We start from the raw sequence: 7,143 nt of genomic DNA, 5'->3' as shown, positions 1-7,143 counted from the left end.
AGATATAACGCTATAATGATTGCATTGCAACACCATTTCACACGTCACTCGGAATTTCTCCAGCTTGGATTAAAGAAAAAAAATATATTCCGGAAGAAATCAAACCACGCATTGCCGTCAATCGTCATGGAAACCCCAACTGTTAAAGTAACGCTGCTGCAGTGAACCAGTTTTTGAGTAACTTTGTGTATTTAGGAAACCCCTCTGTTGGAAATAGAAACGACTTGGTCTCCCAGACCTTTTTGTGTCCCCTATTGTTGGGGGTTGTATTGTGGTCTTGTACGGTGTTGTTAAAATGTTTGAGATTTGTTTGTAATGGTTTGACAGCTCAATAGTCTCTCAAGGCAGGCCATCAATCTGAGAGATTCTAACCGTATTATTTTTAGCGCTAATCCCTCTCAACACATTGGTGTTTTTCTCTACTTCTTTTCTTTATTTCTCTCTCTGCTTGTATTCGTGTTCAATCCTCGGGTTGGCTAGAGATTTATTTACACAATACAGGGTCACTAGTTTTGCCAAAAGCAACGCAATGAGGGTCGCCTATTGACATCTTAGCAGGGTCGACATTCAAAGAATCATAGAAAAACTCAGACTAGCCAATTTTCTCCATGTCAAAAGAGGTTTATGTAATCGACTCAAACTATGTAGCCCAGCTTATTTTAGGAAAACAAAACAATAATTTCAATGTGGTAAAAATGGGTTGTACCCTTTCCCGCCCTTTCCCTTCCGGGCTTTTAAGTTTTAGTGTCACATCAGAACTGTCTGACTCTCGCAGAGGGTGGACCCTAAACCATAAAGCAAGGACTAGATGCTCTGTGCCTAAACCGTATACAATGCAAACACATGGCTGTTTAAATTGACACCATGGGTGTCGTCACAATAGGCCTATCAGATACCTGTGAAGATTTAATTTTAAAAAGAAATTGAAGCGTTTTTGAGATTTCGCAAAATAACCAGGAGCGGTAATGTCCACCCAGGATTTCATCTAAAGAGGTTCTAGCGTTTTTGAGATAGGGCCTATCGCTGAAAATCCGGAACAGTTATGCCCAGTTTTTGAACACTTTTGTGTCCTTAAGCAAGACACTTAACCATTGCTTCGTCCTTCGGATGGGACGTAAAGCCGTTGGTCCCATGTGTTGTGTAACGCAATGTAAACGAACCCAGTACACTTATCGAAAAGAGAAGGGGTTCGCCCGGTGTTCCTGGCTGTGGCTGCTGTATGCGCCGTAACACCTTGTAAACCCTTATAAGGTGCTAAATAAAAGGGTCTCAGAATTCATCACTGCAATAACCTATCTTTCCGAAAGTTTGTATATACACAGCGCCTTGAGTACATTGTTTGGTAGATACGTGCGCTATATAAGACTTTGATATTATTATGTCCACGCAGGGAAAAATCCGTACATTGCAGTACACAATCTGAGAAGCGTATCCGACAGTAAAGTTTCTTAAATTCAAAATTTGGGGAACAAAAACTGATATATCATTCTCCACAACCGCATTACTTTGAAGTGAAAACGTTCTCAAAATACTGTATACTATCGAATACGGCTGTACGTCTATAAAGTGTTACTGTCATTACTTTTAAAGGCAGTGGACACTATTGGTAATTGTCAAAGACTAGCCTTCACAGTTGGTGTATCTCAACATATGCATAAAATAACTAACCTGTGAAATGTTGAGCTCAATCGGTCGTCGAAGTTGCGAGATAATAATGAAAGAAAAAAACACCCCTGTCACACGAAGTTGTGTGCGTTTAGATGGTTGATTTCGAGACCTCAAGTTCTAAATATGAGGTCTCGAAATCAAATTCTTGGAAAATTACTTATTTCTCAAAAACTATGGCACTTCAGAGGGAGCCGTTTCTCACAATGTTTTATACCATCAACCTCTCCCCATTATTCGTCACCAGGAAAGGTTTTATGATAATAATTATTTTGAGTAATTACCAATAGTGTCCATAAGAGTGATTATTAAATGTGTACACTCCCTTTATTGCGCGAGGAAATTCCAAGCCGTCCTCTGACACGAGTCGTCTATACATCGAGGGGTTATTTGGCTATGAATCATTAATAACGAAGAGTTTGTTTATTTATTTATTGTTAACTTAACTGTTTGATTATTTATTTATTTCGTTATTTATTGATGTATCAGAACTGGCTTATTTGCCACACAAGGTGTTGGAATATGGGTTAACTTTGCTCAAATATTGTATGAACGGAGTTTTTTTTTTCCTCGATCGGTCCATTTTCTTGTTTCAAGATTTAAACATGTGAGCATCAGCATAATCGAAGACATGTTTAAATAAATATTCCATTTCGGTTGAGAGTTAGAAGAGTCATAACACAATTAACTTTGTTTCTAAGGCTAAAAATAATCTGCGCTCAACAAATTCAGTTGTGCTGTTTATAGATGCTCAATGTAGAAGAATGCTTAGCCTATGTGTTGGTTTGCTCCAGCCTCAATCCAGTTGTCGCGTGTGCAACTTTTTTTTAAAGCTTCCTACAAGGAAAGGAAAATGAGGTCAACAACCAAAAAATATGCATAGCAATTTCTCGACAAAAACAATTAACGCAAAAAGGTCAATCACACTTTTTTGCGCAGTTTAAAAATAAAATGAAAAACCCGCCTGTTAGTTTTTGTAACGTCTGCCCAACCCTTCCGCGTATAGCAACTTGGAGAGAAAAACCGGTCATTTGCTTTTCCGTGTCGGATATTATTTTCTTTTCCTTGTGTTGTTTTGTGTCATACATTCATTAAGGGAGAGGGGGGTCGTTGAACGTAGACACGCAAGGAGTTTTTATCGCTGGGGCGTGCTGCTCTTTTGAGTTTAGCGACGACACGGTAAATTGCACCATCGTTCGTCTCACTTGTTTTGACTTTACGCACGGCTTGGTCTCTGACAGATAGGAGGGGAAAAAGACAAAAACGTCGAACGTGACAAAAAAACTACACAACAACGAAGAGAAGGTGGGAACATGAAGGCAAACGACCTCTCGTGTGAACATTAATACTGTAACAATAATACCGAAAATAACCAAAACACGATTCTGAAACAGTCACAAAGTACACTCATTATTATTTTATTTTTTTGATTATTTAATTAAATATTCTCTAGGTTCGAAACATCAGGCAAATAAATATAGCCTAGTTGGTGAAATTTTGAATATCGCAAAATACCTTTTCAAATTATTGGAAAACAAATTATAGGCCTACTTGCGATATCGCAAATATTTTGCAAATCTATTTGCGATTTGTGATGTTTCTTCATGGCCACCATCTTTAATAGTTTTTAAATGACGTTAATAGTGATATTATATATCCCTCCAAAAAAAGCAGAGAAAAGGAAGCGAAAACCCACAACCTCCGGTATAAGCCTGTATAAATGATGTCTCAAAAACACGCTATTCAGAAACGTAAGTGACTCGCCTACATAAGCTGCCTGGCGCAACTCTCGTTCGTACACCCAAGTCGCCCCCCCCCCTGCATCCACCCCCAACATCTCGTCAGTTTACCGTACCGCCGAACTCATCATAACTGCCCTCAGAATTTAGGTCACAGGAGTCGAGTCGCCTCTTCGTTTCGCTCTTCGCGATGTTGTTGTTTGTGAGACCGAAGCGGCATGCCACCACCTGCCACATTTTCCCGTACTTCCCGAGTATTACTATTTACGCGCGAAATGTCAACGTGCATCTAGAACAAAAATATCTCGACGACGTGATGATGACGTAATCGTGATCTGTCTTCTGATACCTCCTTTAGGAAACGACATCAAAACAAAACACGATAGTTGTTGATATGATGAAGAAACGTTGAAATCCGAACCTACCGGTGACACAAAGATGCAGGATTTGTTTTCTTCGAATGAGAGTTTGTTGACTAACATTATAATTAAAAAACAAAAACAACCCCATCAAAAGAATACAAAAACAAAATACAACCAAACACGCTAGCTCCGTATGGATCGTATTACCACCATCTGAAAGGGGTTGTAAAACACAATTTTTTCGTTTTAATAAAATGTCATTCACATTGGATGAATTCCCCTACTCCCCAAATGGTCGGACTCTTGTCTTTGCCCAACAGTGCTTTTCGCACCCACAGCGAGAAAAATATCTAATGATGTTAAGTTTGCATCGAGGATAAAGAATATTCATATTTTTTGTACACATATACACCGATGTGTGTAAGCACTGTATACTCAGTACTTACCCGAGTTCTGTGAAGAAAAAAATCACAGGCATATTATTCATGGTTTATTTATTAAAACACTGCAATACAGCGGCTAAAAAGCCGAAATGCACAGTTTACAAAGAGTCATTAAAAACATTACTATTATATTAAAATTAAAAAAATAAATACGTTTGGGATTCGAACTCACGACCACGAGGAAAGTATCCCAACGCAATAGAAGTTCAAACCAACGACACTACTATGCCAATCAAACTAAGAATGTTTGTGTCTCACTTCTCGCTTCGGACTGAAGCATTTCCAAGGTACTAATAATGATATCATCCATAATATTTATATTTGAAAAAAATGGGAAAAAAGTAAAGTTATCATTTTTATTTGTGTTTTTTGTTAACGATCATATCAAAATGGAGACTAATCACCTTTAAACACAGTGAGCGCAGTGCGGAAAATAACCGACCATGCATTACGATGTGATCCTCACTGTGCTTGGATTATAACATAATGAGCCATCGTTCGATCAATTGTAATTCTTATTGCGGGAATGAATGATTCAACGCAGTGCACTGCCGACACACCGATATAGACCTTTATCACGGTGCAGCCGTGTTGAATTTCTCCCATTGATACCAATGAAACCAAACCGAGGCTGGAAGAACAAAATAGTCTGGCTCCTAATTGCAAGATGATTATTAAGACTCATTATTGTTATTCGATACGAGGAACATGACCAATAATTGAGGCAGCATGATGCAGGTCTAAAGACCCTTATCACGCTGTCACCATCTTGGTCATGTTCTCTGTTTCCAATAACAGTAATGAGTGCTAACATTCATTGCGCATGGCACCAGACTATTATTTCGTCCAGCCTCAGTTTGGTTACAATGAGTTGGAATGCAGTAAAATCAAGATGGCCACACCGTGATGAAGGTCTATAAACACCAAGCTATACAGCTTTATCATAACACACGTGTATACGATGGTACGATGTGGGCGTTACCTTGAGACGCCAAGAAGGGGGAGGATCGTCTCAGTCTGCTTGGGTTTCAATCGGTAGCATATGAACAAAGTAACTATTCCCAGACAAAGGACGCAGTCCGGACCCAGAACGAGTCAATTTGACCCCGATTCGTACCAGGATAAACTGAACTCGAGTTAGTGCGGACCCATGCCGGGAAAAAGCAGCCAGCGTGACTCACAGAAGGGGGTCAAGTTTGACCTAGATTCGATCCAGGATTAACTGACCTCGAGTGCGAAACTTGAGGAGACATTCATTATGGTCTCTTTTTAAGAATTCTATGAAATCAGTAGATAAGTCAGGAAAAGGTGCACTCGGCATAACATAAAATGTTTTCTTCCATGTGGTTTAGACATTTATTCCTATATTGGTAACAACAGACAAAGAGTATCAAAATGCGATGTAAGCACAGGCTACAGCATCAACTGAAACATAATTATAACATGGTTAAAGATACTCTGTTAAGTTACTACCAATATGCAGGGAAAATTTGAAGCATATTTTATAGTGCTTTTTAATTTACTCTGGGACAGACAAGACTTGGACTAGACAAGGACAGACTGAGGACGAGACCAGCCAGATCACGAAATGGGTACATTGTTGTGAGTGAAACAATTTAATGTGATTACAATGATATTTAACTATTATCACTATTGGCCTGCAGAAAGTCGAGGCCCTGTGTGGCTCATGTGATGTCAAAGGTTTTAACCTTTGAAATTTTCAATTAGAGAATTATTTGCACACTTCATCCAGGCCCGAAGTCCTGGCCCAACGTTTGGCACAGCTTATTTAATTGTGACGTCACGACGTTATGAAATATTTCTACCCGCAACCCCCCCCCCCCCCCCACACACACACACACACACACACCCACACTATTTAATAACTCGTGTTCCCGTGACACCAAACCACGGATCATTTGACACAATAGTGTTGGCGGCGTTCAATTGCACCAGAAGCCTAACCGGCGAATCTCACAAAGTTGTCAACATAACGGGTTTTATAACTCTGACGTCACAACGAATCACTTAGACTCGTTTTCCAGCCGCAAAGGTGTGTTTGTGTGTTAGTAACCGCGGATCAAAATAGGTTGTTTGTTTGATCAATAAAGCAAGAACTGGTTGTATCTGGGCCCAATTTCATACAGCAGCTTAGCACAAATAGTAGCTATGCACAACAACATTATGCTTACCAGAGTAATGTCACCAGCCAAACTGGACTGGTATATCCTGCTCATTTCTGCTTTAGCAGCCAATTGCTGGAGTTCATGTATTTGTGTAAAAGATTTTGTGATTTTTCTTGACATCTATTTTGGCCGTGTGTGTTTTGAATTCCTGCGCATTAGTTAATAGAATTATGTCTCTTCTTTTATTAATATCACCGTGTGCAGAATCTTCTTCCTCAAAGAATGCCAATGGGCGATGGCGAACTATGAGTCAAACAAAAAATAGAGCAAGGTACGAAGAACCTTTAATCGAAGATTAATGTTAGTCGGTAGACCAACTAGCCCTATACAAGGCAACGTGTCCCTTTAAAGGCAGTGGACACTATTGGTAATTATACTCAAAATCATTATTAACATAAAACGTTACATGGTAGCGTGTAATGGGGAGCTGTTGACAGTATAAAACATTAGGAGGAACGGCTCCCTCTGAAGTAACGCAGTTTCGAGAAAGAAGTTATTTTCCACGAATTTGATTTCAAGACCTCAGAATTAGATTTTGAGGTCTCGAAATCAAGCATCTGAAAGCACACAACTTCGTTTGACAAGGGTGTTGTTCTTGCATTATTATCTCGTAACTTCGACGACCAATTGAGCCAAAATTTCCACAATTTTGTTACTTTGCATATTGAGATACACCAAGTGAGAAGACTGGGTCTTTGACAATTACCAATAGTGTCCAGTATCTTTAACTCTCTATCTCTCTCTCTCT

Source organism: Asterias amurensis, chromosome 5, assembly GCF_032118995.1.
Source record: "Asterias amurensis chromosome 5, ASM3211899v1".
Classification (NCBI taxonomy): Eukaryota; Metazoa; Echinodermata; class Asteroidea; order Forcipulatida; family Asteriidae; genus Asterias; species Asterias amurensis.
Note: the sequence above shows the minus strand (reverse complement) of the source record.